Raw genomic sequence first — 25,259 nt, 5'->3', positions numbered from 1 at the left:
ATCGTACACAAGATGGCTTTGTACAATGGCCCTTAGACAGGTACGATCCAAACAGGGCCATCAAATATACATTTTCATAATGATCCTCAGACAAATACTATCTAAAATTGTTAAAAAAAAAACGGAGCTATCAAGGTTCGTTTAATTTTACAGTCAAGCACTCATTAATCAACTGTTAAAGAAATCCATCAGTCGATTTGTGCAATTTCTTTATTCTACGAAGCCTTCGAAGCTTGAAACTAGACCAAAGCCACAACGCAAAAATAAAAATATTTCTATCTCGCGCGAAAGCGATCTTTCTTTTCTGAATTCAGCTAAGTATTGCACATAAATGAATAAAGAAGACTGAACAGTAATTGTGCAACGGAGCATAACAGCAGATAAAGATGAAATAGAAAAAATAATCGTATCGGAGAAACAGACATGACATTTTGACAAAAGGACTGTGATTTCTTTTACTGTGCATTGTATATCTAGGAAATATAAACGTGGGCGAATGCCTTTGTTGAGCGAACTCAACGGAATTCGCCAGACTTCAATAGAGTTAATTCATAATTCATATATAAATACAGCATTTTTAATACATTTTATTAAACAGGTCTGTAATATTTGTTCTCCAAATATCTCGATTATCTACGTGCGATTAAATAAGAATCGACGACAAAGTATAAAAACCCAATAAAACGGCACGGATATTTCGAAATTTTATGGCTAGAGAAGCTGGGGAAATCAAAGTTAAAATGCAGCTATTCGTTGATAATAAAGACCGTAAACCGGAACATCTCCGATATTCTTTTGATGCATCCGAAATTCAGAAAAGCTGAATGAATTGACTTTAATAAGAATTTTTACTTAAGTTAGTTGTTGAATGTTGAGCTTTTACTGTGAAATTCTCGCAGTGAATAACGAAAATTTCGCAATTATGGTGTCAGCAGAGAGAACCTTATTAAGGTAAATGAAGGCAGGCCTACACGAGAGTGTAACAAGACCTTTAAACCGGAGGGACATAAATATAAATGTTGGCTTTTTGCCCTATACGGGTTGGGAATGTTGGGATGTCACCGAGCCCTAATGTAACTTTTCCATTAGCGCGGTAGTTTGTCATAATCAGTGTAGCTCTAGCGACACAGATAGCTGTTTTGCCGCATGGAACTAGCTTTGATTATTATCAGATTTTGATTTCAATTCATATCACTAGCGGTTTTTGTTTTGTGGAAAAATTGAACTACAAAATGCTAGAAATTAACCAGCAGCCAAACGAATGCAACATTTCTAACAGTCATTAACAAATTACTCAGTTGAGTGGGGCAGTGCAGACCTCAACCAAACGCAAAAAGTGTTTGAATCCGGCTACTATGAAACAGACATATCCATAAGTGAGTTCTAATTTGAATGCCTGCTAAATTTAATACTGCAAATGATTTTCTCTATAAATATAAATTATGAAACGGATTTTGTGAGTAGTGCTTTTGGACCTTTATATTAAGACTGAACGTAACGCCCTCAGTCCAGATTAGGCCTGGGTAACAATGTGTTGAGTTGCGCTATTGGGTTGTTGCCGGTCAGCTCTGATCTAGCGAGTTAAAAGTCATCGGTTAATTAGTTATAAATCACTTATTAAAGTTTTACCAGACACGAGACTTCTAAAGCAACGGATCATCTAAACAAATGGTCATCAACATTTTTTCTGAGTAACGTTTTCCTACTTTGTTCAAACAATTAAAAAAAAGTTAATCTAGATTTTCCCAACAACATGAACTGAGCCCAAAAATGTCTACCAGTTTTCTTGTAAAATCGATCTCTTAATTTTTTTTGCATCAAAGATTCAGTTTGCCAGTATTTTACAGTAAAACGTTAGGAAAAGCGTGTTTTTCTGTTTAGAGACAGTGTTGGTTAGAAATATTGACCTAAAAGTAAAGAAACCCCAGTTTCTAAGAGTTTTTCAAATAAATTATTGTAAACTTTCGCTTTTTCAGTTCAGGAAAATATTCTTGGAAGACTCAGAATTAATTACTAGGGTTTTATCCATAATTTGAAGCAGCTAAGTGGTTAAGGAGGCAAATGTTCCAATCAAATTTATCTTATAATTTTTGGCACAAATTACCTGAAGAGTGCCAGTGTTTTAACTAACGAATAATGCGATTTTTGGGTAGAAAGATTTGCTTAATAGAAACTTTGTTAAAACTAGATTTATAATCTTATTTACTTTCGGTAAGAAAGCCGAATAAAATTATTTGATTTTTGTGTCAAATTTGAAGCTGAAAAAGTTCCCTGCTAACCGATAAATGAGACGAATGTGCTAATTTTTGGCTGAAAAGACCCCATTGTTGTCAGAAAAGAAGGAAATCATCAGAAAATAATGTTTTTTTCGATGTTCGAGTGTTCGATTAAAAACTTTTAGTTTTGCGATCGGTTTGTTAGAAAATCTTAATGGTCTTCGGGGAAAAACGGGAGGAATTTACTTTCGTTTTCGCCTCGAATTCGACGCTGAAAAGCATTTTTGTAAAAAATTCACAAAACTATAAATTTGTAGGTGTAAATGTAGGTGACAAGATTTCCAGATAATCTGTTATAAACTTTCGCTTATTCTGTTTTACTGCCTACTTGTCTGTTTTGTCAAACTTTTTACATAGCGACCAAGGATTGGATATGTATTTCATAATACTTCACGGAAAACAGCTTAAGTTTGTCAGCATTTTTAACTGAAACTTTATTAAAATGTTGAAAATTGAGCATTTAGAAGAAAGAGTAACTCGGCTGAAACAGGAAAATTCTGAAATTTTGAAGACAATTAAAAAACATTATTAATAAATGGCCCTTAAAATAAATCTAAAAACAAGGAAAAAAAGTCATCAACCTTTTCCCAGAAACGGAATTGAGTTACTACGCCGGTGCGTTGGGCGGCACCAAGCCATTTGCGCCGCACTGCGCCAACTCCTAAAAATTCACTGAGATTTCACAGATTTATATTCATTCACCACAGAAACCGTGAAATCAATAGATATTTTCCTTTCAATAAATGGGAAGACTAGAGATCCTTTGTGGTTAGTTTAGATCTCAGACAGCAGTAGCAAAAGCAATCTGATCCTTCTCTCAGATTTCACATAATCTTGAAGTATTGCTTAAAGGCCATCCATCACGATTTAAGCTGGAAAGTATCTGCAGTAGCTTCAGCAATAAAATAAAGTAGCCAGATAAATAAATAAATCATTAAACATGTGCAATAATGCAAATAAAATATCTGATATACGATCTATTAGGGCCGGCACCGTAATGCTTTAATACGTTAATCCAATTTAACTTGACGTCAACTTGGCATATTTGCATGCGAATATATTAGTCAAGTTAAATCCGATCGACTGTTAATCGCGATTAGTGCAATAATATACGGCCCTCAATATCACTAGTCCCGCTTCAGATTCACTTGATTTCAAAATAACCAAATTAGACATTCTGAGGCAAACTGAATGAGCCGATTGAATTAAACTAATGATCAATCAGCATCCATTTCGGGTAAAAATAGAAAATATTTTTCACTGCTTTGATTTAAATTGGCCGCAGTTGAATTAATCCAGCACAGAAATTGCATATAACATATTTGCAGTTTGATAACGGTTACCCTATGGCTATCGATTGGAGCTCGTTAAATGTAAACAGATAAAGTAAAGACGATTACAAACTTAATATTTTGTCTGATTTTAAGCGTAATGAAAAAATACTGTTAAGGTTTTGTTTCCCATAGGATCCATTTTAAATCAAGTCTTCTGAGTGAGCAATTTGCATGAACAAAAATATGGCTTTTTACATATGAAAAATATATTTCCGTTCAACTTTGCAGTCAATCCGCAAATTTCTGTAGGTATATTGAAAAATAATTTTGTATGGTATACAAAGCTCCAAAATTTTGCTGTTGGATCAGAAACCGTCTGTATCGTAGAATATCTTTTGAAAATTCTCTTCCATTTTTACGGCAAACATATGAGTACAATGGTTGGAAAATTCTTTCAAACAACTTTGAAATATGATTTAGCAATCTACTGCGACACAACAAACTTTTTCAACAGAAAATGTAATTTACATATAATATTACATTTCGATACAACGTTTCACGAATGTTTTGATACCGAATTAATCAAGAACAAATCAAAAATATTTCTGTTATCACAAAATTGTTCACAGCGAGAAGCTTACATCACTGAGTTTGTAGTAACTATGTCCATACACATATTAAACCTTTACGAAATATAGCATTTTTTACAAGCAATTATTTTATGTTTTAGGAAATAAATCGCAACATTCAATTCATGTAGCGGTTTGTTAAGTAACCCCCAGAAGTAGTATGATTTTATTTATAGGTGGGTTTAAGACACTTTTCCTTTACGTTTTATTATACATCAACAGGCCCTTTTTCTTCTCATTAAAAGGTATCAACTCCCCGAAGGGCCCAAGGTTATTCGTCAGAGTTTACAGGAATAAGGACCTTTATCAATATCCATCAGCAAATGGTGTTATAAAAATGGACCCAACACGAGCATTTACCCTCGTCGATGTTGTAGAAGCTAAAATATTTAAAGCCGTAAATAAACGATCTGTTGTAAAAAGTCGCTGCTAATGAAACTTGGCTGTTATGAGTCATGTGAGCTTAGCACTCGTTCAATTAATTACTGATGCTGAACTTCACAGGTATCTAGCTAATGCATTAATTAATGGAACAGCTTCAGTGAACTGCTACAGAAAAACGATGGCACGTTGCGCCTTTGGATGTTAGCTAAACAAGGTGCTTCAAAGAGCGCATTTTCCAACAAGAACCTGCCTTATTTGAATATCGGTTATATTCAGCTTTGCATATTATACACCCGGCTGTATTGCCAGAAGCAAACAGTCTCGCATCGTGTCACCTACAGAATAGAAATTAATATTCAGGCACCACCCAAACTTGTAAAAAACTCAATTTATTATCGAGCTGTTCAAAGAACGTCTTCGTAATTTCAGCTACTCCAAAAGTGTTGACTAGTCTCGTCTGTTCTGGTAAATAAATCCCAAATTTTTAAACCGACTGAAAACAAGATGCAAATTTATTAGCCAGTTATAACAATTCAAGGATTATTTATTAACGAACTAAGTGGAAGGTTAGGGCACACTCTACAACATATTGCCAATAAGACCATTAAAGGCCAAAGTACGAAAGGGATTTCACGCTTATATAGAGGCCGGAAGCCTTTTATGAGCTCAATCCTTTTTCAGGATCCAAATATTACGTTAGGACTGAATGGCTGTTTATTGTGCGGGCTCAATCAGGGATGATTTTATTGCTGCGGAAGTAATGATCGAACATCTTTTTCTATTCTTTATGGGAGAACATCTTTCAATTTCCGCGATTATTTCAGCCAAGAACAGGTCATATGAAACCAAGAAATTGCCCTTGTAGTGTATTGAAATAGAATGTTTTCACATTTTTACTAAACAGCTCGAAAAACACTTAATTGGTACATCCAAAGTAGATGCTGCAAGCGCAGCTTTAAAGACATTTTTAAAGGATTATATATGAGTAGTTAGAATACCAAATGGATTTTTTCACAAAATTCAAGTAGGTTTTTCTAGTTTACTAGAGCTTGTCTTCTGGTGAAATTATTATCATCATCCTTTCTTCTTGCTTTCACGGTTTCCATTTTTGGCAACTTATCATTATCGCTCTGAAACATCCCCATAGTTTTCGTTCCTTTTAGTTCCGTTTTCTTACTTTAATGCAATTATAACCTTAGAAATCATTAAATCTAAACAAAAAATCCACAGCTCAACATTTTTTCGAGAACAGTTGTCGTCTCAAGTGCGGCTGTTTGATATGCTGGGAAGCGCAGCCTTTTGAATCAATATTCCAGAAGTCAGTTTACATACTAAAATGTAGGAATTGATCAATTCTGTCTATGAGATAAAATTGTATCAAGCAGTTTCTTGATACAGAATAGCAAACGTTTTACTTCATGAATGTGGATGGATGAAACCCACTTTTCTCTCTTTCTGGATGTAATAAATTTCTTAGAAATTGGCTTTTGCTCAGCGAACTTTTATTCATACATAATAGTATTGACTTGTTCACAGTTATTCGCTGATTATCGTTTGAAACTTTTGAATTTAACACTGTTTCTTTATTAAGGCTAAATTTAATCAATGTATATCAAGGTAGGGAACAAAAGCAAAATGGATTTAGAAAAGGAGTGGAGAAATAGTGATGGTGAGGAAGAATTGCTGGAAACGCTGCTAGACTGCAATAAATACATTAAAAAAGTTCACGATTATTAATTGCAGTAATAGGAATAGTTTAGGAGCTGCTGAAAGCATCTTGGATTTTCTCAGTGGTTTCCAGCTTCTATTGCTCCTAATTTTTAATAAATTGCCATCCAATGTCCGGTGATAAAATAGTAGAATAAAGTAGCCGATTGTGGAATACTGTTTTGTTTTTTGGAAAAATAAGTATGAAAACCTTAACATTATTATACGTATTCTGGAATATAGATAGAGTGAAGTGTTATAAATAAATAAAAAATCGAAATAATTATAATTATTATAAAAAAAATATGTATGTAAATCCATTTAAAAAAAATGCACTTTTTCTAGCTGAAAAATGGGTGGGTAATGTGGAATACCAATATACACTTATGTGGAATAGGTTTAATATTAGACTTGATTTTAAAATAATTTGTGATTTTTATGTAAAGAAACAGATTATTGGAAAGTAACATACATTTATTTTATTATATTAGAAAATACGAAAAAAACAATAGACAAACATAAAAATTAATAATAAGAAGATTAACTTATTACAAAATAACTAAGAACAAAAATCACAGATATATGGGTCTTTTTCGACACCTGCACATTCTTCGTGTGCCCAGCAGTTGCACATGGCACACATACCCCATATTTCTCCGCGAGTATCATTTTGCCTCGCAAGTTGAAAAGCAATAGAGCATAGGTCTCGTCTTGTTAAACAAAAACACTTTTTCTCCATTAACAGAATGTACTCTACCAGTTTGGTTTCTAGCTCTTGAGTTAAAACAGGTTTATTCCCAAAGTCTCTTTTTTAATATTTCCTACTTCTTTATCATTCTTGCAGTACCGAAATAATGTAGAGCGCGGTCGTTGTAGTGTTTGGTAGTTGCCAAATAGCCCATTTCTCCGTACCGCGTCTACCGCCTTTCTCATGTTTTCTACAGTACATTTGCATTTCTTTACATTTCTCAGACGCATTTTCTGAATTAGCAAAAATTTTTAAAAAAAGCCTTTTATGTGGAATATCTCACATTCAGACCCGACTTAGTATTCCACAGTACCGAACTTTTAAATATTTATATAACATATTTGTAAAATATTAAGAACAAAATATTAATGAAATATTTAACGCAGTTATACGCTTATACACCAATCTGGCAAAAAAATTATAAATGTAGTCAGAAAAGATGTTGATTTAAACACGTGCAAAAATAAAGCAATCGTTACAACTCGTGTTCGAACCAATACTGGCAAATGCCAGCCGCGAAATGCTCCATGGTGTTGGTAAGGGTGAGACATTTTAAAAAGAGCTTCTGATTAAGCTATTTTCAAATATATGGCAATATTAGTTTTGCCAGAGGGTATTCCACATTTTAGGCATTATTCCACCTACGGCTACTTTACTCTATAAATTAATGTGTGCTTTTCACTTAAAGGATACATATTTTTAACTTCTTGATCAGACATTCCCGATTTCCCCCCTAATAAATAAATAATCTGTTCCCTAAAGTTACCTTGATTTCCTGAAAATACACATGTTGCAGGGAAAAGCACATCAAAAGATAAAATAACTGTAACTCATTGAGGTGGTCAATTATTTTGCTGAAAAACAATATTAATTCATAGATGAGATAATTGCCTACGAGTTTTTATTCAAGAACTTTAATGGAGCTCTTTTATTTGCCTTGTTTAGAAACTGACATGAGCCCTTACATATAAAACTCTAAAATCGAGATTAACGTTATTGCGAAAGCGACATAGCAACAAATAAAGATATGCCGGCTTGATTTCCTCTCGAACTAAACCATTTTGGGAAACAACGATCGACGGAAATGGCAGGCTACATAACAGAGCCGGAGAGCTCTCGATCGTCTTGACTTTAATCTTCTTTCATCCGAGATCCTGGCAGACTGTTCCAAAATCAAGCTCTTATGTATATTTGAAACGACTCGTGTTTCCTAAGCCAGTTGAGGTATTTGCAATTCGACGAGATACACTGTACAATTTGGCAAGAAACCCGCTGAAAATTTGACCCAAAATTACAGTATATCAATGTTCCTTTCAGCAGGGCAGCCGAAAAAAGGGTTTGCTGGTTTTGCCTGATTTTCCACGTCATTTCGTCAGATCCGTCAACCGGATTTAAAAACACGTATTCCACTCCTGACTTCGGAAAATCATTTATCAACGCCATAAAGCAACCGGACAAAAACAGCCATGTTTCTTTCATGTACAGTCGTTCCACCACTAACAAATCTTCTAAATACAGCAGATGACGGCTCTTATCGAACACAACCAGATTTTGTCATTTTATATTTGCTGATAGTCGAGTTTTTTCAATTTCTATTAAATTTCCAACATTCATCAAAGCGGATAGTTTTGAAACAGTTTTTGTCTGTTGAACAAATTTACAAACTTATATCCTCCGAGTCTTAAGGAATGTACTTCAGTTGAAAGTATGCTATAGCTCCAAGCTTTATCGCAATGATATCGTTCATCAGATTCTCAGAATTCGTGGAATTATAAAAAATATATTAAAGTTGTTGATTTGATTTCAATTGTGTGAGCGAGGAAAGTGTGCTTTGCTCAAATTTTCAATACCAGCGCGTAGATCTTGTATCACTTCTTTAGTTTTTTCTTACATTTTCCTCATATTTTGACTGCAGGATTACCGCTACAACATTAACACATTTTAACGCACACATTTAACGCCAAGTACATACTCTACAATTGAGGAAAATGTATTTTCTGGAAACTGAACAAAGTGATTCATGGTCCCAATTTGCCGATGAAAATCAAGGTAAAGAACAATACAAAACAGGAAAGATACTAATAAAATTTCCTATAACAATCATGTCATGTATTTCATTAAATACTCGAAACCCTAGGCTCAGGAAATCAGGAAAATCAGTTGAGGAAAGTCACTAAATGCGCACACAAAATAATTTAATTAGCATTTGCCAATTTATCTATACTGATATCAGATCAAAGGTAAAGCAAAACCACTCAAAAGTTAATTGTATAAAACCGGTTCCAATTTAATTCCGGAAAAGTGATTAGAGCAAAGCTCTATAATAATTTTCGTTGCTTTCATTGCCCAAAACCTAAACACAAACATATATTCACAAAAACATGATATAAAAGTTATAGAATTGCTGACATCGAACTTGATTAATGATTTTCGGAAGTCATAAGTGGGAGTCGCGTATTAAACCCAGTTGACGAATCCGGGGAAATGATGGGGAAAATCGGCCTGAAAATCCCGCATCATTTTTTCCCGGGAATTGTTTATTGAATGAGTTATCAATGGGAAATGCAGTTTTCATTGCCAGGGGTTTGCTATCGGCTTTCATCTAATGCGAAATGGAAACAGGTGATTTTGAACCGAAGCGAGTTTAAGCGCCCGTTTGGTYCTCTTCAGAAGCCAATGTCAAATTAAAGATGTTGCTTTCATTAATTTAGCCGAGGAAATCGTTAAAATTGCGTGGGCGCTGAAACCTACAAAAACMCTCAAAAAACCTGTGCTTACTATAGCCATGAATCTCAACAAAATATTCATCTGGAAGCCAAAATGCGTGGATAAGACAGCAAGAAATAATGTAAGTCTGGAAATCGAAGAATAGATACAATTCGTATACGACGCGAGCAAATATCATTTAAATATTTGATAAATGCTAGCTATTTCCCAAACCGTTCAGCAAAATGGAAAATAGATCGAAATAGATTGAAGAAACACTATTTGTAAGCTAAGCTCAAATACTATAAAATGTAGGATCTCAATTTACACCTAAGGATATTGAAAAAAGCAAACGATTTTCTACGCTGCAGCTTAATAGATATATGAATTCTACAAACCTTTCCAGGGAAACTCACTATGCTTAACATTTGCTCAATTATCGATTGGAATAATGCACACATTAAAAACAATGTTCGTATCCTTTCAACATCAGACAAGCATGAAACGAACAGATACTCCATGTAATATCTAAACCTTCACATGGCCCTAAAAAGCAATAACGTCCATTGTTTATTGACCTATTACTCTTTCATATACCGACAGTCGTAAAATAAAAATGGGTTTCGTTCGATACAGCCCGTCAAGTTAGCACGACGCCATTCTTTATTTAACCAAAGAACACCAGTTTCTTTGCGGATTTGAGCAACTTGATTAATTACTTTTGCGAGCAAATAAAACGTTGTCGAAAATGGTTGTATTATTTCGTTCAAGACAACTACCAATCGAGCAGCAGCAGCTGAATGAAAAATAGTAATTAATTTGGTTATTGTTTACTTCATTACAAGCCAGTGAAATATATGTAAAAGAAACAATCTAAAAGCAAGTCACTGAATTAATTAACACGAAACTAAATTTAATTTATTAAATGCGGTGGCACATGTGCGTCGAATTAATATTGATATGACCCTTGGGAAACATGCCCGAATTTCGAAAATCAATGAATGTCAAGAGAGTCTGATGATTGATTAATGTGATGAAGTGAAATTTGTGGAGAAATTCCTAAATTTTCAGCCATTCAACATCTTAAAGACCAGTTACGTTTATGCAAAAACATCAAGCAATTTGCTATATAACTTTTCACGATTGCAAACGTGTCAACTATAAGTTCCCTATAATTATTAAAAACGCATTCCGTAATTAAAACCGGAATAAATTTCTACTGAAACTGAAATCCCAGTCGCTAGACGAATTATTAAGGAACAGCCTTGGCAAAATTTTCATGAATCTTGCACATAATTCGGAATTTGATTTACCAACCTTTTCAGAAGATTGAGGCAATTTTTATAAAAATGTGATAAAAATAAGATGTGTATTGTTTCGAACGACTTAACTAAATGGCTTGACAAAAATAAGCAAAAAGATAACTAACTGAATTTGTCAAGATACTGATCTAAAAGCAAGCAAATATTCCCATCTGGCCCATTTTTAGTTTGCTGCTTTTCGACTAAATTTATTCAACTTATAGTTGTCACATTTTTCGGTAAACTGACTGCAAAAAGAGGCTTTTTCGGRTGCAGCTGAAAACGGGCCGTTATGTCGCGGTATCGTTTGTATCGGCACTATCAAAAAGTTCTCCCATCCCTAGAGTGAATCGAGTAAACACACATTTTCTTCTATTCGTTTAAGAAAGTTCGAAGAAAAGAACGGTAGAAAATAAAATAATATGAGCAAATTCTGAAAAAATTTTTGAAACCTACCATAGAAAAAGAGAAAAATTTGATTGGGAAGTTAAAGAACATAGTAAGGACATTTAAATAAAATAAAGTAGTAATCCTGATAATGTATTAGATTTAGGAGTTTTGCTAATATACACGCCTTTTCACATATTCGATAGCCGATCTCTCTTCGAAGAAAATTGTACCTTTAAATATTCCAATCCACTAAAGTTTCCCTAATACGGCCAATATATTTAAGTTTATCGCAGAAGGTGCTTAGTGGATTGTTAACTTTGTTTGAAATATATCCCAAGTTGAACCCACGAACTGGCTCTCAAACCTTTCTGGAGAATTAACTCGCTACATTGTCAAATTGTTTAGCAGAATATTATGAATGGATCCTTGGATATATTAGTAATATGGAAAATTCGTGCTTGCTGAACATTGATAGTATACAAAACTGGAAAAAGATTTTCTGCTACCTATTTTTCCAATTAATTTTAGATAAATTGCCACTTGAAGCAACTAATTTGCCACTTCATAAATTGCGGTTGCCTTGACTATTTTAAAACTCCCAGTCGTGAGAATCCAGCCACGTAATTTATCTCTATCATATAAGTGGAATAACGTGTGGCATACAAAATATCCCAAGAAAAGCGCTCTACAATCTTATTCCGCCCTGTTGGTTTTTAAAGGTTTTTAACGCTGTTTAAGGACAAGTATGGACCATAAAAAACAGTTAAAAATGCGACTGCCGATGATAATTTATCTCAACGAAAACAACGAAGGAATAATCATGTTTACCTTGAAAACACGACTAACGTCAACAGAGAAGTAATATGAAACAACAACGTGTTTTCGTTGAGAACGTTTCACGAACACTCTCAAAACAAAGTGCGACTTGCAGTATTTTGCTTATTATATGATATATATTGCGCAGTATGCCAAGCTGGAAATTTCAGAGCTTTCAAGGCAATTCGCGTAAAAAGTGAAGCCGACTACAATTTATGGCAAGGAAAATTAGTCTGGATGCACGAGGCATTGTTTCATTTTTCCGGAGTAGAGATTTCCCGACGAGGAATTACGCGGAAAAGTTAATGCAGGATAGTTTTATGGATTATTAAACATAGCCAGCGAATGATTCGATGGGGAATTTTAAATTGCTGCCATATTTTAACGTCATTTGTTATGAAAAAGCCATTATTTCATTTGAATAAACTCTGTTCTGTGGAATCGGCTCGAAACTAGAACTAGTTCTAATCCCAGGAATTAATAAATTGTCCTTTATAAGTTACTTGCATTGCCTGGCACAACAGCCCCATATGAATAAGTATACTCCAGCTGCAAACATCTGGAAAGTTTCAAGGTAATTGCAATTTTCAATCGCAATAATTCACAGCAATTTTTTTTGCCTTTAATCTGTACGCAATTTAGGTGAATTACGATCATTTCCTGCTTTAAAACTCGAGGGCGCTCCGCTCGCTTGAACCCCGATCGCAAAAGTGAAACTTTTAAATATGAAAGAAGAGCTTCACATTCAACGCCCCATTCTAATTATTATAAGATTGAAACATATTACAAAGCTTCAGTTTTTTGATGCTTTCAACGTAATTCCGTCTTAACGCTGCAGAAAAACGTAATTAAGCAAATTTACCGCTGGATGAATCAGCTTAGGGTTCGCAAGTGAATCTGCTGTGAACAGAGAATGAAGAACATTTTGTTTGGGAATTGTGGTTCCTTATGATCCTTATGGGATCAAGGGTGCTATGGGATCAAAGTTATAGGGAGTGTTTAGCGCATCAATAGAAGAAATTTGAGTAATAGAACTCATGTCTGTCTCCTTAAGGACCTACCGCCTGACAGTTTAAGATGGTTTGTACTAAATCGCGTTTTATGGAGTTTTAAATTATTATAAAATTGCGCACTGCAAGCTGATAATACACGAGTAATGATCAGACACAGTTCAGCGTAATGCTCGGAATTTTTTAAAATCTGAAGTTCGATTACTCGTTTAGTGGTTTATTCGAATAGTAAAAAAATCGAATACTCAAATATCTAACGAATATTCTAATAATCGAGTATCCGAATAATGGAGTATTTGAATACTCGAGTATTCGAATATTCGAGTATTCGAACAATCGAGTATTCGAGTATTCAACAGATATTATAGTATTCAGCTAGTGAAGAAATTGTAAGTACATGATTTCAATGTGATGATCAAAACCCATGTAAATATACAGGATCTTCCACAGCCACTAAATTTTCAAATGGCATCATAGCATGTGTGGCACATCGAATTTGAATTTCTTGATGCCTCAATTTTATGCGACTACGCAAAATAAATAATTGAACACAGTCTTTATAAAATAAGGAAATGCTTGTAGAATATGAATAATTTATTTTATGAAAGTATACAAAATGTATATAAAGATATTTGCACCTTGTGAGTTTGATAATGTTGGTGTATTCGAGTATTCGAGTATTCGATTATTTGATTATTCGAATATTCGAGTAAGTATTCGAACATTCGAATAATCGAATATTCGAGTTATTACTAGACACAATTATTCGCTTTTCGAATATTCGAATACTCGAATTATTCGAGTTTGATTCCGAGCCCTAGTTTTCAGCGTGACCAAGATTTTAAACTGAACTATTTTAAAAAATTCCTCACCTTCAAACTGTAGTAACGAGATACTTGAAATTTTGTGCGGTTCTACCTGAGATTAGTGAGTAAACCAGGGACAAATTGCAATCCAAACGGACTGCATGATGATTTTCCAGCAACAGACAAACTTTCAGTTGAGCCCGACAAAAACTTTCATGCTAAGCCATTTTCAAGATATTTTTCCATCCAATGTAGAACTAGGTACTAGACGCTTAAATTATCTTTAGTTCTAACTACGGTCAGTGGGTATGCATTCGGAAAATTTCAATCTAAATGGACTGCAGCCTGATTTTTGAGGAACAGACGACCTTTAAGTTGAGCCTGACAAAAACTTTCAGTTGAATCCGACAAAAGCCTTCATGCTGAGCCATTTTCAAAGAATCCTCATTTCTATTCTAGACAAATTAAACACTGGAAGTCTTGTGTAGTCAAGAGCAGTGGATAGAAGTTGGGCAAATTTCAATATATACCAACTGCAGACTGATTTTCCAACAAAAGGCAAACTTTCAGTTACGCCACACAAAAACGTTCAAATTTAGTCATTTTCAAAATCTCCTATCGACCAATCACTGTGCGCCACTAGACACTTGTGCATATGCCTGGGTAACACTGTGTGAGTTGTGCTATTGTGCATCGATTAATGAGTTATAAGTAATTTATTAAAGCTTTAGGAGACCCGAGACTGGAATTTGTACATCTAAAAAAAAGGTTTATGACCTTACAAGTTAAACAAGTTTAAACAAATTCGAACGTTTTTTCTGAGTAACGTTTTACTACTCTGTTCAAACAGCTAAAAACAGTAATCTAGATTTTTCCATGTAAAATCGATCTTGTAATTTTTTTGAGTAAAATATTCACTTTGGGAGTATTTTACAGTAAAACGTTACGACAAACGCGGTTTTTCTGTTTAGAGGCAGTGTTGTTTAGAAATATTGAATTGATGTTGAGATATTGATTGAAGTGAAGAAACCACAGTTTCAACGATTTTTCCAAATAAATGATTACAAATTTTCGCTTTTTCAGTTGAGGAGAATATTTTTTAAAAAAGACCCAGAATTAATTATTAAGGTTTTGTCTATAATTCGAAGCAGCAAAAAGTTTTGTAAAACTGTTAAGGAGGCGAGTGTTTCAATAAAATTTATTTTATAATTTTTCACAGAACAAACCTGGAAATTGTTAGTATTTTAAGTAAAACAAAAAAATAATGGGATTAAATTATTTGGTTTCGCTGTCAAATTCGTAGCTGCAAAGGGTTTTCTAAAGTTCCCGGCAAATTGATGGATGAAGCGAATTTTCTAACAAAATTAATTTTGTTATCATGGTTTTTAGCATTTTCGATTAAAAACTTTTATAGTTTTAAAGTTTTGGAATCGGTTTAGGAGAAAACCTTAGGGAAAAACGGAAGAAATTTATGTCCGTTTTTATCTCAAATTCTACGCTAGAAAAAGTTTTTGTTAAATTTTTATAAAGCTATAAATTTATCTTGTAAATTTTTAATTTTAAGTCCTCCAGATCGTCAGTATTTTTTAGTGAAACTCGACAAAATAGATCGTTTTTGAGTAGGAAGTAAAGCAAAAAAAATCAGTCAAAACTAAAAAACCACGTTTTTTATTAACCTGTACAGTCTTCAGAGCAATGGACGTGACGAGATTTCCAAATAATTTGTTATAAACATTCGCTTATTCTGTTCGATTTCTGATAGAAAATTATTTGATTTTTGCTCCAAATTCGATGCTGGAAAAGGATTTCAAAACTTTTTACAAAGCGACCAAAGATTCGAAATTAACTTCATAATTTTTCGCGAAAAACAACTTAAGTCTCTCGGCATTTTTAAGTGAAACTTTAGAGAATTGAGCGTTTAGAAGAAAACTTGGATAAAACTGTCAAATTGCGAAATGTTTAAGACATTTTAAAAATATTATTAATAAATGGCCCTTAAAATATATCTAGAAAGAAGTAAAAACAGTCATCAATATTTTCCCAGGAACGGAACTGAGTTACTGTGCCGATTCGTGGGGTTGGCGCGCCAAGTCATTTGCGTAGCACTGCGCAACTCCTAAAAATTGAGTTACTCAGGCCTACTACAGACTGCATGCTCATTTCCCAGCAAAATACAAATTTTCTGTTGATTCTGACAAAATCAAATCAATCAATCAACCGTTCAATCTAAACGGCCTGCAGTAAAAACCGATCAAATTTCAAGGAAATCGCAGTTCTGGCTGATTTTTCAGAAACTCACACTAACCGACTTTGAAATCGATGCTACTATTGTCTGGATCTGGAAAACCCATCCGTTTGTGTCTGTTAGATTTACTTATGTAACATGTATATATATATCGGTTGGCAACAGTGCCACGACCGTAGAAATGACATTTGACAAACGGGGTTTATATAACTGGTAACGGTTGAATGGAAAAGATAGATATTCAATACAGTCCACACGAAGCAGTCGATATCGAGTTTTATTCCAACCATCCTTTAACCAAAACACGTGCGGGTTAAAGAAATGGTACTAGTTTGAGCCAGCTATTACAAAACGATTAAACAGTGTCTTACCTGAAAATATTGGATCTTGAAAAAATCTAACTAAATTAAATGATGGGGACAAAATTTGGACATTTTCAATCATAGTCGGCACACGTTTGTTTCAAGCAGTTGGGCATCAACAGCCAAAAACCGAGAAATAATTTCTGTGCTTAGTAAACATATTTAAATAGGCATCCAATTTTTGCTAATTGAACAACCATAATAACACTTATAACATTTCATTTTGTGAATTTAGAAACATTTTACAAAAACGTTAATCCAACATCAAGGCTAAACAAAAACACCCTCCATTTTCGTTCGACTATTGATTTCTTCGGCGGACAAACCAAAACAGCAGTGACCTTCACAATAGATTTCTTGAAACCTGCGACCATAAAGAAGTACTTAATCGGCTTAACTGATGCAAAACAGCTGACTATAATTCAAATCGTAAACTGGTTTGAAACGACGCTCAGAACCAAAGTGTAAGTAATTCGGGCTGGAAAGTCGTTCAACTTTTTAGTGCCAGGCCAGCTGGCATTATAGGATCGGATTACACCACCCACCCTATCAGACTGATTCACCCTTTAGGAAATAGCTGCGGCTTCGTTCGTGAATAACTCGATACACCGAAACAATGTCTGGAAACCCCTGTTCATTCGGATAAAAGTTGAGAGCAGTCTGGCAATTGGGACATGTAAAGCACAGAACCCGAAATATCCGTTTGCCTGAAAATCGTTAAATTAATTTGGCTAATAACCACACTATAACAGGAACCATATACGGAAATTGTCGGCAATAGCTTTAAGGAACTTCAGCTCTCTATTTCTAATAGCATCTAGAATTTCCTACGTTCATAGTTAAAGGCATTCTGTTATATGATGCCGCATCTTTGGAGAACGCAGAAAGTTGAATTAGGGTGGAATTGAGCTTACCAACCTTGAAAATTTTGTAGACGATTTTATCGGCTAGTGGGACAAAGATTAAAGTTCAAGACAAATAATGATCATTATAATATCGCTGCTAGTTACAAAGTATCATGATTCTTTGCCTTCTTGGAATATGAAAAAATGCTCAGAGTTTAGCGGAGCTTTGGCTAACTTTTAATAAACTGCTCATTAATAAACTTCGCATTAGTCAACTGTTCATTTCAATTTTTAACAGTGCCCTCAAAAATATGCTCATGAATTCTGAAGTTCAAATATCTCTTAAATTAGATTAGTTTAGAGAGTTAGAGTTTGTCACTGCCTTGAGAAGCAATAAGTTATTAATACTTTGAATTTTTTTTTCAGTTACATCGAGCTTCTTCTAATTAAATATTCAATGAACTCGAATTGAACTCGTTCAAAGTAAACAGTTCATCGCTGTAAGAATAAAAATTAATTTTGCATTTTTCGTATTTTTGCAAGGTGGCGTTTAAAAAGCTGAAGTTAATGTTTTCATTATAAGCATTCGGGAAAATTTGAAATTAAAATGCCATTCACATTTTTATTATAAACCCCATATGAAAATATAAAATATTAGAAGTCGCAAGAAAAACCGTGGAAGCCAATTTTAATAAAAACGTCACTGTCGGAAAGAAAAACATTACAATATCATTTTATAAACGTACTTCTTGAAATATTAACTAGAGCAGCGTTGAGGCCGTATAGGCAAACAAAGAAAGAGCCCCTGACAGGAAATTCGTTTTTAAGCCAGGCTGTTGCCAGCCGAAACTTTTGTTGTTCCATGGCAATTAATATTCAAATTCATTAAATAAAAAAAATGTTAAGTAAAACTTTAAATATTTGCAACAGTATCAATTTATTCGCTCTAATTATACGTTCTTGTAACACAAGCTGAATAATAAAGTGCAATTTACATGGGAGGCGCATTTAAACTTTAACAAATCCCAGAGTCAATATTTACGATTAGGAAGTAGATGCAGAAAGTGTAGTTTTAGCTCCCACGTTCTCATGTTCCCATTAGCGTTCAATTTATAATGCTCTACATCAAACCGAATCCATTTCAGCCGAAAATGAAAAATAATAATATTTCATCGATGCAATACGGAGATTTAATAATTAATGTGACATTATGGTGTTCGATAACGACAGCAAATTTGTTATCCGATTGATTAAATCGATTTGGATTTAATCAAGAGAACAATCGGAAAACTTCAACAATATTCGTTTAGACGGCCGTTCGAATCGAAATCTGGGGTAACGGGAAACGACGTGCTGGCTAGAAATTTTTCCTATTGCTTTAAAATTGTAATTTATATATAATCCTTCTGTTTCTTTATTCAATCTTTCAAGTAATTTTTAACCCCAGAATAATCCTATAGTGACATAAAATTGGGGCTTTTGAAAATGGAGAGTTCGCAAATAAAATGAAAATGATTTGTCTTTTGTTGATTTTTACTTCGCTTCTACTTCGCTTCGCTTCCCACTTTTACTTCGCTTCTCTTCACGTTCGACTTTCAAACGTGTTCAATTAGAGAAGGAATTATCACTTTGAAAAGAAATAAATTTATATTATTTTGAATAGTTTTTGTAAGTTACATCAATACCTACTATTTAAATTATAAATTGATATAAAGCAATAAAAGTAGACCACTCATTGCTTTTTGAATACCAAATAAAATTTGTTTAATTGGTATACTCAAAAAATGAACATGAAAAAATATAAATAATTCTATGTATGAAGGCTCAATTAGTTCTCTCGATCTCGAGCTGCATGAGGAATTAATTGGTCATAAAAATTCAAAATCGAATATTCTCATTAGAACTGCAGAATTAACATACTTGTTCAACGGTTAGTCCTTTTATTCCAGCATAAAGTTCGTTCACACGCATACCTGGCACTTTTTCAATGTACTTCTGTAATTAAATTCCCGCAAGATGATAAATGGGAGCAGCAAACTGTATTTGAAAATAACCATTTTCTATTAAACCTGTTGGATCATTTTCGTTAATCTGCAATTTACAGCCAGCTACAAGCTGGAGACTGATTGGATTATTACCGAGGAAATGTCGTAATATTTCCTCATTTAACACAAGTGCTTATCATTAATTTAGCTTTCTTCCTAAGGGCGTCTTTAGCAGCTAATCATCGTGGACCGTCTCCTCTCGGTTTCGAAGATGGAACAAGAGCGCGGCATAAAAAAGAAATTAGGATTACCTTCTCATCTTACTCTCACTTTTTAACAATTTTCTAACAAAACATTCTAAAGGCATTTTGCGGATCCGGTTTTAATCTTATCTGTTCCCCACTTTACCGCTTTGCATAATTAAATTTAACGGTAGAATAACGGTTTGGCTTGCGGCTATTTTTCCTTTAAAGTGTCTTCATTTTGTATATGGATTAAGTTGTTTAATACTTCACAACTTCAACAACGAGTTAAGTTATTGAGTATTTCATCTTCTTAGTGGCACCCAGTTTTGATCTCAGATGAATTAATAAGAAACGCGCTTCTGTAACGTAACGTAACGTGATCTAAACCTTGCGGCCAAAATTGACTAGACAAAAAAAACATGTTATACGAAAATTGAAAAGATTCACTGATGCGGTTTAAGGTGCTAATAAAACAACTTTTCATTTTAGTGTCATTTAATCAGTGCCCGCAATGGAACCTGGTGGTTGATAGATAAGAGTAGCCTATGAAAAATGCATTCTGCTAAATTAGTGAAAAACTATGGCGAGTTGTTAATGAAATGAGTGATACGTGACGGAAAACTTGCAAATTGCTAGCTACGCATTCGGTATGTACACAGCCGGAGGCTATTTGCAATTTTTTATTTTTTTTTGGTAATGTTCCAGACTGAGCTTGTGTATTCATCACAATTGCTGAAATGGCAGAACTCGCTGTCTGTGTCAAAGACAATTTATTCTACACTGCAAAGATCACTTCCTGACAAAGCTGTTTACATTAATAATGTATTCTAACCGCTATAATTAACTTGTCGAACTGCAAAAGTTTCTAAAAACAGCTTAATAATTAAATGGTATTTCCTGTTGGAAAAACCCAACAGTAATTAGTGCAATTTGAATAAAAAACCCGCCGTGATTTACCAAAATCGACCGCCAAGTCCAAGTGGTGGAACATAAATCTCTATCGACCATAAATGCAAAATTGCAATCAAGTTTGGAACGAATAACAAAGTTCCTAGTTTAATCTCAGCGCTGTCGAGAATTGAGCCCTTAAACTCCGGGTCCCAGTGGGGCATAAAACTTTCTGTGCTTACTTTTTTTTATTGGGGCACAGATAGAGTTTGCCGCATCTACTCTGCTTACTCGTCAATCAATTTTACATGAGCACACAGAAAAGTGCGTGTGGAAATTTTAAATGTGACGATTCCTTCGTGTTTTGTTTTATTTGTTATTTGCCGACGTGAAATATGATGGAAATATTTGGGCAAATGAGGTTGTAAAAATTTGATGATTACTTTCTATAGCTGAGCATGTGTTTTTTTGAACTGAAAAAGGAATATTTTATTGCGGTGCTCTCGCATGAAGCAAAAGTCGCTCCTCCACAGTAGAAATTCGATTTCCAGTTAGCGCTACATGTGAAATATGTCGGGATTTTCAAATTGCAATATCTGCTTCGCGAGGCAACAGCCCGTATTTATTTCTATATCAATAAGCGTTAAACTAGAAGTGAAACTTGGCACGCAATGCACAGTTGTTTATGTACAAGTTATTTGCACATTAGGAAACTTAAATGGATTATATTCCCTTTGGGATGCAGTGGAAACACGGACAGAGAAATACCTTTCTCTAGCACGGAAATGGTCTGTAATGCAGCACATGCAGGAACATCTTAAGATGCAACTCGCTCAACAGCAGGTTTGTATTTGGTAGAATTTCCAGATTATTAATGTCAGGGTAATTATATAAAATAACATACAATACATCTTTGTGAAACAGAGCAAAATATTGAGGCATAAAAAACGTCAGATGAATAAAAGTATAATGATCAACTGAATCTTCCCGATCCCCTTAGAAGCTAGTTAATAATTTACGTTCAAATATGCAGCAAAAATATGCTAAAAACGCTTGGAAAATCGTAATTCGACAATAGAACTGGTTTGAAATTCTTGGCCCTCGCCTTCTGGGATTTTGTGATGTTGTGGATGGATTTTACAATACAAATTGTTTTACGGGCAAATTCTCGATTGTTCAGGACAATAAAACAATAACATTAGAAAAAGCCACCTCTTGTTTTTCTATAATCAAAACAGGTAAAAAATGTAGAATTTCTGCTTGATTTTGAACGGTTTAACTGGAAACTGAATTTAATAAAGTAACAAAAAAATGGGGATTTATCAATACAAAATACAAGCCTTGTTAGAAATATGCTGAAAAAGACTCATGCGAAAGCTAATTTTTTCGGTTAATTTCAAGTTTATTCCCCGAAAAATTCACTGAAGGTATGCGAAAACAGCCTGTTTTTCTTTCCGGAAACATATAAATTCCCAGTCAAGAAGGAACAGTTTTAAATGAATAACGAAATTGCAATACTTAGGGGAATGCTCTGTTTCAGTCCTCTGAATAAATGATAAGGATAATCTGTTGTTGTCTTGGTTGTGAAACATCAGGAGGATGATACAAATTTGACATAATTTAATTTGTTTCAAATATAAAGTGGTAATTTTCAAGCTAATTGAAAAGAATCCCTCGTTGACTTTTTGAATACCATGATTGCATAGAGTGTGTTTAAAATAAAAATAGTCCTGAAAATGTAAGAGTGAAAGTAAGAGAACGTGGGAAGGAAATAATCAAAATTCTCCATGTTATTCTTACTTGAAAAAAGTGCCATTTTAACTGCAAATCTTAAATGCAGATGCATAATGAATAAAAACTCATTGGCTGTGCAAATAGATCCGGTTCTTCATAATTATCAAGGTTTGAAAATACGCAAAAATCAAATATAATTAAAACGTACTTTCATTAAGTATTTTTGTAAAGAGCTTGTCCCTAACTGTTTATTGAATTCCGAGAATACAAAACCGCATACAGCCACTTGTTGAAAACTCATAAAAGTAGTTTTCATCAACTCTTTCCGCCCAAAGGAACAAACTTATTAAATTTTCAATGGAATAAAGCAAAAAGCATTAATATGATTCCAACAATGCCTTTGTTAGGAAAGGGACGAATAAATCCTCGGCTTGTAACGTGATCTGAGAAAGTACAATGTTCCCGGATTCTTTGCTGGCCTGGGGGAGTTTTTTTCGTCTTAACATTGACTTTTGCACAAGTTTAAGATATATACCTATTGAAGAAAAAGCCCAGATTGATTGAATTTTCTTGATTGTAATAATTCATGTAGACGCAGATATCGAAATCAATAATAATCAGCGCTCATTTCCATAATGACATTATCGATAATATTAGGGGCAGTAAATATTTTCCCCATTTGCATCTCCTGCCCTCGGTAAGCGAAAATCGATATTCCTGCTAAGATTTGCTGGAGACGCTGTACGAAAATCCCAATTGAGGATAATAGAATTTCTAATAAAATTTTATTTTAACTTTTAAATTTAATGGTAACAGTTTCAAACTTAATATTTAATGCTGGAAGGGCGATTCTCAATAGACTTAGAATTCACGGTTTATCTAACCCGTTTCTTTCGCAGAATCGTGATCCCTGAATCTATTCAAGCTTGTCTAGAACAGTCCTCCTTTATCCCGATTTAAATTTCCAATAAGCTCTTATGCACAAATCCGGATCTGCAGAAGCTTCGAGTTCCAGGATTCATACGGAGTTATAATCAAATTTGTTAAGCGGCTGAAATGGATTAAATCGTTCGATTCCACCACCCTACACTGCCGCGAATACTCGAGGTATGATTTAATCGAGGTCCAATTTTTTGATCGATCGGTTCAGAAATTCACCGATTTCAATCAATGAATTGTTCCCTGAAAGCTTGATGAAGAGCGGTTTTTTGCTAACAAGAAATAATAACTATTTTTAAGTATGTAACATTAAATTGTGGAACGTGCTAATCTAATTATCTTCATATTAGTAACAATGTTTCAGAAGTTCGTAAAAGCACCTTCTTTAGTATATAGGTCGCAGCTTAGAAGTGCCCTAGTGAGAGTCTTGCACTTAACGGCTGCAAGCAGATAACACCAAAGTGCATTTCTCTCCAGCACATTATTAGAGACAATGTTGTCAAATACATAATTGCAGAACTCCAGGCCATTTGGCTTCGGAGAGACTTAATCGAAATTTGTGCGAAATGTTTGCTTGTTTCCGCGATGTGTCTTTCAAAAACGTGTTGCAAGAAATCTTCCTGCAGACAGGTAAAATGTAGATAGGCAAAATTTCTGACATTACTCCTCCTGAAACAGTATGATATACGTACTTTTTTTATAATACAGACCTTTAAAAGTAATTTCCTAACGTTTAGTTGAACGCTTAAGGGTAGCTTTTTCGGATAGAAGTGTCGGAATTGAATAAGTTTTTTCCCAAGAATCTATACGACCATACTTTTCCTTTTGTTCACTAACCCAAACGAAGCCAAACTAATATACACGGAATCTCGCAGCTGCACACTATATTTTTTACTTATTTGTTAGTTTGGGATTATAACCTTTTAATTTAAAATCTGCAAAGACGCTTCAAATATAATTTAAATGGTTTTTCAAAATGTTGATAAGCGTTTTTGTAAATTTGTTTTGTTTTCAGAATAAAGTTCTCCTTAAGATGGTGCCTGAAAAACTGTGGATGAATCCTTTCAATTTTCGATTTAATACAGTACAAGCATATGACCATTAAATGTAATACTTATTTTTGCACCGTTGGTTTAATGAGGATATTTGCGGCCAGCTGTGTGAAAATAAAACCAGAACAAGGGTTTAAATATGAGTCTGTTTGTAAAGTTTGATATTTTGGCCACAGAGTGCGAGAATATATCTAAATATAATTCGGAAATTTTTAGCCCAACTAGCATTTTTACAAGTAATTTTAAGCTATAATGCTTGCTGAAATGGTTAAAACAATGCCAGTCAAGTTCAATACACTGGCACACATAGCAAATATTCCCTAACATTTCACGGTGAAAATTTTCTCAATCGGTAATCCGATTTGCACAATTTTTTTGACTTTCTCTTTTATTCTTTGTAAAAACTTAGTTATAAGATAAGCAAGAAGAAAATGTAATTAACATTTACATGGCGTTTTCTTGGTCACATTTTAAATCCGTCTGATGGCAATTTTTGGTGGATCGGACACAAAAAGTATAGGTATCGTATGACTCATTTTTTCTGAGCAATTTGAATCTTTAGTAATCTATATCTTATTCATTTTGATCACATAATAGCGGACTTTTTAAAGGGTGTCTCGTACCCAAATATTAGCAAACCTTTTTTCCTCTGATGCATTTTTAGATTTTTTTTCTTTTTAGCTTTAACCTCTATTCTCTAGACAGTATGTATTGGTCTCAAGGGGTTTCACAGTTCCTGTAATAAAATCAACCAAATTTCATTTTTTATACAAATGATTTCTAACAAGCCTCGGGAAAAGATCGTAAGAGTTTTCTTATTAAGCGATTGTGGCAAATCGAAAAAAGCAATTTTTCAGGTATCTCATGATTTAAAAACGTTTTTTCAAATTATTTCAATAGTTACTCGACTAATTTCT

The 25,259-nt window shown here is 34.0% G+C and overlaps 1 protein-coding gene across 1 annotated transcript in view; it reads right to left on the bottom strand.

The window, feature by feature from the left end:
• LOC109533326 overlaps positions 1-25,259 on the bottom strand; it is a 256,565-nt gene that overhangs the window by 38,544 nt on the left and 192,762 nt on the right. The window lies entirely within an intron of this gene.

Source organism: Dendroctonus ponderosae, unplaced genomic scaffold (assembly GCF_020466585.1).
Source record: "Dendroctonus ponderosae isolate FM_Combo_2020 unplaced genomic scaffold, Dpon_F_20191213v2 Dpon_F_20191213_1, whole genome shotgun sequence".
Taxonomy (NCBI): domain Eukaryota; kingdom Metazoa; phylum Arthropoda; class Insecta; order Coleoptera; family Curculionidae; genus Dendroctonus; species Dendroctonus ponderosae.
This window is presented reverse-complemented; position numbering and strand designations above follow the sequence as displayed.